This window comes from Phoca vitulina, unplaced genomic scaffold, assembly GCF_004348235.1.
Source record: "Phoca vitulina isolate PV1807 unplaced genomic scaffold, GSC_HSeal_1.0 scaffold7, whole genome shotgun sequence".
Taxonomy (NCBI): Eukaryota; Metazoa; Chordata; class Mammalia; order Carnivora; family Phocidae; genus Phoca; species Phoca vitulina.
Genome location: NW_022589710.1, coordinates 17,817,466 through 17,826,977, shown reverse-complemented (window position 1 = coordinate 17,826,977; position 9,512 = coordinate 17,817,466). Strand labels below are relative to the sequence as shown.

The 9,512-nt window shown below is 37.0% G+C and overlaps 1 pseudogene; it reads left to right on the top strand.

The window, feature by feature from the left end:
* Positions 1–7,578: 7,578 nt before the first annotated feature.
* On the top strand, positions 7,579–8,504 carry LOC116632650 (annotated as a pseudogene).
* The last annotated feature ends 1,008 nt before the right edge of the window (positions 8,505–9,512 follow it).

Below are 9,512 nucleotides of genomic sequence, written 5' to 3'. Positions count from 1 at the left end.
TAGTTGGTCCTCGACTCACAAAATATTCCATACTAAGCATTATTATATATCTTGTGAGATAAGCAGAATTATTACCATATTATGAATGAGGGAAATAAATGGTAGGGGGATGTAAAGAATTATTAACTAATAACCAAAGATTAACTACTAAAGGATAAAGGATAATTCAAAAGAATATGGGGATAGCAGATATAGAAGGAAGCCACAACCTCTAGGGCTAAGGCAGAGCATCTAAGGCAGGAAGAAATTTGGAAGAGCTTCCTCAGCTCCCACTAGGCGGAGATTCAAACCTTAGTAGAGAGGGTATTGGTGAGGCCCACTGGATGGTGGAGAACTTCACTGAGTTCTGCCTGCTGGAACTCACTAAGAAGCTACTTGCTGGGGCACTGATGAGGTTCACAAGGAATTGCCCAAATACTCTGAGAAGATGCACTCGGGGTTACTGGTGGAATTTGCTGGGAAGCTGCCTGTGGGAATGACACTGTCACTGGGAAGCTACTTATGGGGTGCTCTGAAACTCACTGAGGATTGAGGACCTTTGGAGTTTGCACAGGCCACCAGCCACTGTGTGTTGCAGAGCAAGAAATAAAAATTCAAAAATTCGAAGAGGTTCACCTGTGCCCTTCCATGTACATCTAGCACCTTCTACTGACAAATCCTAACACTGTACCACCTGGCAAAAAGAACAAAGCAGGGCAAAGAAGCCTGGATTTGCAGCTGAGAGGCAATACATTGATAATTGTTATACCTTTGTATTTGTAATTTCTCCTGAATGTTAGCAATACTGTAAGCCTCTTGAGGGCAAGGGCATTGTCAAACTTCTTGCTGCACCCCTCATGGTATATATAACCAAAAAAAAAAAAAAAGAGTGAAAGGAAAAGGACATAAAAAGAAAAGAATGAGGGAAATAATGTTTGGAGATGATATGTTACATATCCAAATTGTTTAGCTTCTCCAATATGTTGTTTCCACCGAGGACTGTAGTCTAGTACTTCCTCTCTTAAAGAAGCAAAATGTTGAATAAGGGATAGTTAGTAAAAATCAGGATAGTGTGAATAGTTTAATTTTACTCAATTCTTTGAACCATAAACATTAAATAATTCCTTCCTTCTTCCCTTCCTCCCTTTCCGTTCTCTTTCTTTCCCTTTCTTTTCCCTTTCCCTTCCCTTCCTCCCTCCCTCGCTTCTATCCATCTCTCCCTCTCTCTCCCTTTCTTTCTTGTCACCTCTATGCCTTTTCAAGTTATCCCTCACCCCCCTCTTTCACCTGAGTAGTGGGTTCCCTTAATGATATCTCAGTAGAAATCTTAACATTTTCAGTTGGCTCTGGTTGTTAAATTCTCTTGTTGTGGCTTTTGAAATTTCAGGTGATTTAATGTAAAGCCTAGGATTCATATTCAATTCAAAGTTCTTCTCTCACTAATGTAGGCCAGATGTGTGTCTCCAGCGGTCTGAGAGAAAGAGGAGGGGTTAGGGGCACTGACAGTCTTTCACACTCACCTCTCTTGCCCACCAATCATACAAAAATAAAAGAGATTAAGCTGCTGCCCATTTCACTCTTTTATTGGTCATCATAACTGATCTAAGTTATTGTCTTTAGTGTTACCGTGGATAAGTACAAGCCATGGCAGGCCTTGCTGATTCAAGCTCAAACATATGCCTCAAACATCAGTACATCAGAGGACACTTAAAAGAGTCAACTTACTCAATTTGACATCTATAAAGGAGGCCTAGGGGCACATTCCTAATATGCCTGAAACTCTGAATCACACTCTAGCAGTCCCAGCAAATGTGTCATTGCCAAGTAGGTGTGTAATCTGACCTCCAAAACTCTAACACTGGAGGTTATGGGCCTGTTCTTTTTTTTTTTTTTAAAGATTTTATTTTATTTATTTATTCATGAGAGACAGAGAGAGAGAGAGAGAGAGAGGCAGAGGGAGAAGCAGGCTCCTCGCTGAGCAGGGAGCCCGATGCGGGACTCGATCCCAGGACCCTGGGATCATGACCTGAGCCGAAGGCAGACGCTTAACCATCTGAGCCACCCAGGCGCCCCTGGGCCTGTTCTTATAGGCGAGGGTAACATCCATGCTCTGCACTTCTTGGGAAATGTACATTTAGAATTTCCCTTTCCTGATCTTGTTGGCCATAGCACCTTCTCTTCAACCCATCTATCGCTTACCCTGATCCTGCATCAATTCAAAATCACGTGTGTAAGTCACTGCGGCCAATGGCCAAGCGGTTGTCTTACTCAGGAAGTAGATAATTATGCCTCCTTTCAGACACCCACAGATAATACAAGCAATTCTCCAACGACTACCTCATGCCATGATGGTAACGAGAACCAGCCAGTATCCCTTCCTTGAGGGTAACTCCTTTTCATGATCTGTTCTCCCTCAAAAGACCGCCTGTGCTCCTGTATCTCAACTCCAGTTCTGCGAAATAGGGGAAGGCAAGTGACAGAGGATTGCAAGGACACTTTTCTTAAAATTGTGCCTTTCATTAGGCTCTGGTCTCATGGCTTGCTGTTCTCTGAACTCAGAATGCAGGACTCTGAGAGTTTGTTTTTCTCAGTTGTGGGCTAGTCAATTCTGTGAAAACTGGTCAATTTCTCTGACTTGGTAATTCAGTCTACCATGATCCAAAATGCAATGCATTCTGTCATTAGAATTCTAAGGGACTGTAAAGATCAACATTGTATCTGCTTCATGAGTCAGAGCGAGACTGGGAGGGAGAACAGCACAAGGAAAAAAAAATATTGCACTTGCTCTTACTTTTGCACACTCTGAATTTCATCGAGTGATAATCTCTCTTGCCAAATTTTAAACTTTGCTTTATGTTTTCTATAGGGCAATCTTTCTCGTGAAGAATTAAGTTATTTGGGGAAAAGCTGGGAAGGAATTTTCAGACCTTTCTCAAGCTTTCGTGTTTAATGCTTGTAAAAAGAGATTCCAGAGTGCTATTCAAAGGGATCTGATACAGTGAGACTAGGTGGAGAATAAGGTGGAAACAGGAATCTACTTTTAAAAATCAGCTTAAATATTTCTAATGAAGATTAACAGACTACAACTTAAGCAAAAAGGGTTTGCTGTGTTTCTAAATAAATTTTAGCATATTTTATGGAACACTGAAAATTTCAGTTGCAGTAAACTTAATGATCTCTCCAGAACTACACTCATAAAATTCTGCAGTTTTGTCTTATATATGAACCAGAGCATTGTAGAAAAATAATTTCAAAGTGTTAAAGAGAGAAAAGTTATAAACTTTTGTATGAATATAACTCCATGTAAATAAAAATGCTAATTAAAAAAATGTTGCTTTCCCTAAAACTTACTGACAAACTGTAGCACTAAAAATACCGTATTCTGAGAATTAGAAATAATAAATTTCAAGACATGAAAAATGTTATTATTTAATATAAGTCAATTACTTGAAATGAAATCTGAAAATTTCACAAAGTTGAGGATAATTTCTCAGCATAAATGACATCTATTATATATATATTCTAAAGATTTATTTATTTATTTATTTGACAGGGAAGCAACAAAAGGAGGGGGAGAAGCAGACTCCCCGCTGAGCAGGGAGCCCAATGCGGGGCCCAATCCCACGACCCTGGGATCATGACCTGAGCTGAAGGCAGGCACTTAACCTCCTGAGCCACCCAGGGGCCCCAATATCTATTATATCTTACACAAAGCCTGGCAACTTTCACGCATATTGTACCCATTAGGAAACCATACAGTAGAGGGCATTTGTTCTTGGCCATCCCCTGCCCCCGCCCTAGGCGCAGTTCTCTACAAAAGAGTTTTGATAAATTTATAGGAATGATGGGTTGATGATCTGTGAAATACTTTTTTCAACAGTTTGAAACATTTTTCTTTTTAATTTCCTGACTATTAACAACTTTATCTTCTACATTTCCTTATTACTCACTTGCTCTGTGTTTCTGTAGAACCAGTTATAGATTTGCTTTTTGGTTCCACGTGTGGGAGTCGATTGAGATAACTTGATAGATTAAAGAGAGAGAATTAGGAAACACAAGAGGTACTTTCCAGACCTTTTTGTTCAACCTTATACTATGTAATGCTATGGGACAAATTAAAAAAAAAAAAATACTTGTTTAAGTTTTTAGTTTATCATACCACTTTATACACATTGTTTAATTTCATCTTCATAGTATCTGAGGAGAGATGAGGCAGGTATAAATGGCCTCATTTTCCTGAAAAGAAAAATGAAGCTAGAGAGATAGATTAATTTGTTTCCTAATTCATACTATGAATGTGTTGTTATATCAATATTAACTCTAATGCCTCTATCACTATGATTCCATATGTTTATATTGTTTATAGGTCAGGAACTTTTTTCCTTCTTTCAGAGTATATTATTATGCACAACAGAGCATTTAAATGCTTATGAGCTTCAATTAGGAAAGAATCAATATATTTCTCATGATAGTCTTTAATGGGAAGCAAGCTGGAAACCACTGACAGTGCAAAAATCATAATAACTCTGACTAGAGTTTTTAGAATGGACAAAAAGGATGCAGAATTCTAATTGAAATACACTGGCAGCTAATTTTTAATTTACTTTTTTAAACTGTGGAGCCAAGCTCTGGGTTCTAGGAATCCACAAAAGGTAGGATGGAGACTTTAATGTCATATTTTTCTCCTTGAGGATGGATGTCAATTTAGATTATCTTTTCTGAGATATCTCACATGGGGATGGGAAGTAACTGAATAGAAAATAAGCCTCATTTTGCTCTTTAGGTCACAGGAAATATAGCAAAAGTTAGAAAAAGCAAGCTAGAGGCAGAATGTTAAATTAGAAAAATGGAATATTAAATTAGGAAAATGGCATAATATTCTGACTTCAGCACGGTGGTACCTATGTATTTCCCAAGACCTAATCTGTACGAAGACTTTCTTAAAAATGGAATGGTCTGTAATAGCTATTTCAAGACTTCCTGAAAGGATAGTTCTCTACAGTGTTTTTTTTGCCCTTTCAATTGGATAAATCAAAATATCTTTCTGAACATGTTTCAACTATTCTATTATAGTATACAAAATACGAAACCTCTGTTTCTGACCTTTCAACCAGAAGGTTCTGGAAGTGTGAATATTATTTCTTCATCTAATGAGTCCTTTAGTTTAACAGAAAGATGTTGATCTTGCCTTATTGCTCAGCAAGAATTTATTGGATTAAGATAGCAAAGCCTGGCAAGTTCACTTTTGCCCGGTGCAAGCTGAAGAGTTGAGTGATTCTTATTTTAGATCAATTACCTTGCAGAAAACACAAATGGACAGGACATTCCATGTACGGGTACAGAAAAAATATTACCTAAGACAGTGAAAAAAATTTTTTTTTTTTTTACTTTTCAGCAACAAAAGAAATATCCAACATATACCTTGAATGAGCTCCTATAGATAGATTGAACAAGACTTCGCTAGAACACTATTGTCAGAATAACATGATAAATAAATTCACAATACAAGTTTGTCACATCTTTGTGAAAGAAATATCCTCCAAAGCATTGTTGTTCAAAATGTGAAATCACTTGGGAACATGGTGGAAATGCAGATTCTTATGCCCTGCTCCAAACCTACAGAATCAGAATCTGCGTTTTATGAATGCAGATTCGCAGGAGATTCTTATGTTAAATCTCCTAGAGAGAGACACTGTTCTGAAAAAAAAAATGCATTTTAGGATACATAATTTGATGTACATAATTTGATGTACCTCTAACATAACACAACTAATTAGCAAGGTATTTTTGGAGTCATTTTGGAATGAATATCTGTTTTTGAATCTCTGACTGAAAGCCAAATCTGCACAACATCAATTTATTTAGCTGATGTCCTAATAATCAAATTTCTTTTATTGGGACTTCACATAGTACATATGTATCCATGATTATATTCAGTTTATGATGCATATTTCAAGGAAAATAATAAATATGGCCATTTTAAGTATATATGCATTTATATTGCAATGTGTTTTGACTGATAGAATAAAATGAATAAAATATACTGATCAATGTCAGACTTGGTATACATACGATGTGTGACTATAGTGAAGTTTCTCAAAGGCAAGCAAACGTAATTAACAACAGTTAAAAACAAAGGTAAAAAAATACTCCTAAAGATGTTTATATGCCTTGAAACAATTTTTCTCAAAAGGTGAACTTAAGACCAATACATTGGATCAGCTCACTTACCTGTTCACAATGCAAACATTTAGGCTCCCCAACAAGCCTACTGAAGCAGTCTTTGTGTGTGGGACCCCTGAACTCTGTTTTATACCTTTCTGGTGATTCCTAAGTATATTAAATTTGACAAATATTGACTAAAAAACAAAACATATTCTATTGTTGTCATACAAAACAAACCTATGTCCTCATCACTGATAGTTGGTTGAAAAAGAATTAATTTTCTCAGCCAAAAATGATCCAAATAGGTCTTTAAAATATCTCAGAATACCACTTCCAGAGACAAGCCATGATCTCTGCCCTCTATGAATTCTGATTCTTTCAATTTATGAACTTTATGGGAATATACCGCTCTGCGAATTCCTTCTGGGACAGACAAGAGTATACCGCCTGACTTCTTCTCTTTTTATGGCAGTCACCTTTTCACAACCCTGCTTTCATTTGACTGAATGCTACAGGAAAATTTTCAGAGGTACAATATGCTCTTAGACCAAGTAGTTTTTAGAACTGGCATTTAAAAGGGGAGAGACTAAAACTATGGAAAACTATGGAAACTTGGTTTCAGTTCCAACTTTTCTGTCAATTAATGTAACCTTGGGGAAGATCACTTAACCCTTCTCATCCCAAATTTGCAACATGAAACAGCTAGACTAGAATATCCCAAATGTCCCCTCCACTTCTAACAGTCTATGATTCTAAATAAAATGGTTTAAATAAACTAATTCTGTTAAGCAAATGGGGGTTGTTTTCTCTATATTCTTAAAACATCTCACAAAAGAAAATTCTTTTAGGATGATTTATATTAGAAACTTTCGATACAGACTTTTTCAGGTGTCTCCTTTTTAAGCAACATATTTATATCCAGTTACTGCTTGGGCTAGGTAACTAGTGGAACTTTCCTTGGAGCTGAAGGTGCTGAATTTCTCCAATAACCACATCTCTGTTCACATGAAGTTCAAGGTGGCAACCTCACAGCTATATACCACAATACAAGGTTTACAGTGGATTGAGGTCCTTTTTTAAAAATAATTTTGTATGCCTTCAGATTAAAAATCCCTCCAATAATCCAGGCATGGAGCTCTTCAAAGGACAAAATTTTAGCCAACTTTTCCACACATGAGGGAAATTGGGCTATACTTTTCTCGTTTTATGAATAATTTATCATCTTTACTACCACTGCAATTTGGATCTCAAAGTACAATTTGGGAAATAGTTACTTGTTTTTCAGTTCCCTAAAAGTTAATTGCAAGATTATTCTAATTCTTTGTTTAAAAGATGCCTAGAGACCTAGAGAACTCCTTATAACACTCTGGGGCCACTGCTGCAGGATCAGTGCTGTGCGCCAGGGCCTCACCCCCACCCCAGCCCCGCGACAACTCCTCCACCATAGAAGACATGAACAAATACAGCAACATAGAACTAGAGGGATTCTCAGAGAAATCCAAGATCAACACCAGTAAGAGTCAGCAGAATGACAGTAAAATGTTTACTGGAGGCTTGAGCTGGGATAAAAGCAAGGAAGATCTGACTGAATATTTGTCTCAATTTGGGGAATTTGTAGACTGCACAATTAAAACAGATGCAGTGACTGGAAGAGCAAGAGGATTTGGATTGGTGCTTTTCAAAGATGCTGCTAGTGTTGATGAGGTTTTGGAACTGAAAGAACACAAACTGGATGGCAAATTGATAGCCCCAAAGGGACCAAAGCTTTCAAAGGGAAAGAATCCCCCCAAAAGGTTTTTGTGGGTGGGTTGAGCCCAGATACTTCCGAAGAACAAATTAAAGAATATTTTGGAGCCTTCGGAGAAATTGAAAATATTGAACTTTCCATGGATACAAAAACAAATTAAAGAAGAGGATTTTGTTTTATCACATATACAGATGAAGAGCCAGTAAAGAAATTGTTAAAAAGCAAATATCATCAAATTGGTTCTGGAAAGTGTGAAATCAAAATTGCACAACCTAGAGAGGTTTATAAGCATCAACAGCAATAACAAAAAGGAGGAAGAAGTGCTGCAGCTGGTGGACCAAGTGGTACTGGGGTGGTGGGCAAGGTCAGGGCCAAAACTGGAACCAAGGATTTAATAATTATTATGATCAAGGATATGGAAATTACAATAGTGCCTATGGTGGTGATCAAAACTATAGTGGCTATGGCAGCTGTGATTATACCCAGTAGTGATACTGGGTATAACTATGGGAACTATGGATATGGACAAGGATATGCCGACTGCAGTGGCCAACAGAGCACTTATGGGTCTCAAGGGCGTGGGAATCACCAAAACAATTACCAGCCATGCTAAAGGAGCATGTTGGAGAAAACAGGAGGAGATTGCTAAAGTTAACCCATCTTGTAGGATGACACTGAAGATTGGTCTTCTGTGGATCTAAGGTGATTGTTTTGTAAGACTTTCTAGTGTACAAGACACAACTTTATCCATCTGTATATAGCTGCCAATTAGTTCTCTTTGTTTTTACTTGGTCTTTTGCTCTCTGTGTTATGACTAGATGTGGATTTGTGTTTATACAAATTTTATTTATATGATTTAATGTTAAACCTCAATGCTTCCTTATGTGATTGTTCAAAAATTTAAAAAATAAAAGATGCCTAGATAATCATGACAGGCTTTTTAATGATTTACTTTCTTTATATGAGCATTCAAATTTATTTATTTTTACCTACATTTTGGTAAGTTTGCTATATATATATATATATATATATTCTCATTTAGAAATTAACATTTTCATCATGATTGGTTAGTCATGTTATCTAGTCTTGGGACTTCCATAAATTCACTAAAAAATGAATAATCATGGGCCTTTAGACTAGACTAAATGGGGAAAACTGAACTAGAAAGCATGGAGCCTTCTCTGCAGAGGTTATACTTGTGTAGGGGGTCTCAGTTTCAACTTCTTGCCTCCAGCAAACAGTCTTTATCCCCTATCTTTGCATATGTTTAGAATCTTTCGGTTAACTCCTTCCTCTCTCACCCAGGACTGCTGTGTCATTGGTTTACGTGCTCAGCACTTGGGTTCTCAGCACTTTCTTCGTTGCTAGCACTGATTCTTCTCCTAATTTTCTTTTAAGTGCAGAACATTATTTTAAACATTGCTCCATGTTACCCAATATTCCCAGCTTTTTGAAACAGAGACATGTGCTTTATCTTTTTGTAAAGTGTACATATAAAATTTTACATATATTTATACAAATTATGCACTTACATATATACACTAAAATGGAGAAAGATACACACAAGCCTGTTTGAGTATAGATTATCGAGGAGAAAACTTGAAGATAAACATGAGATGGT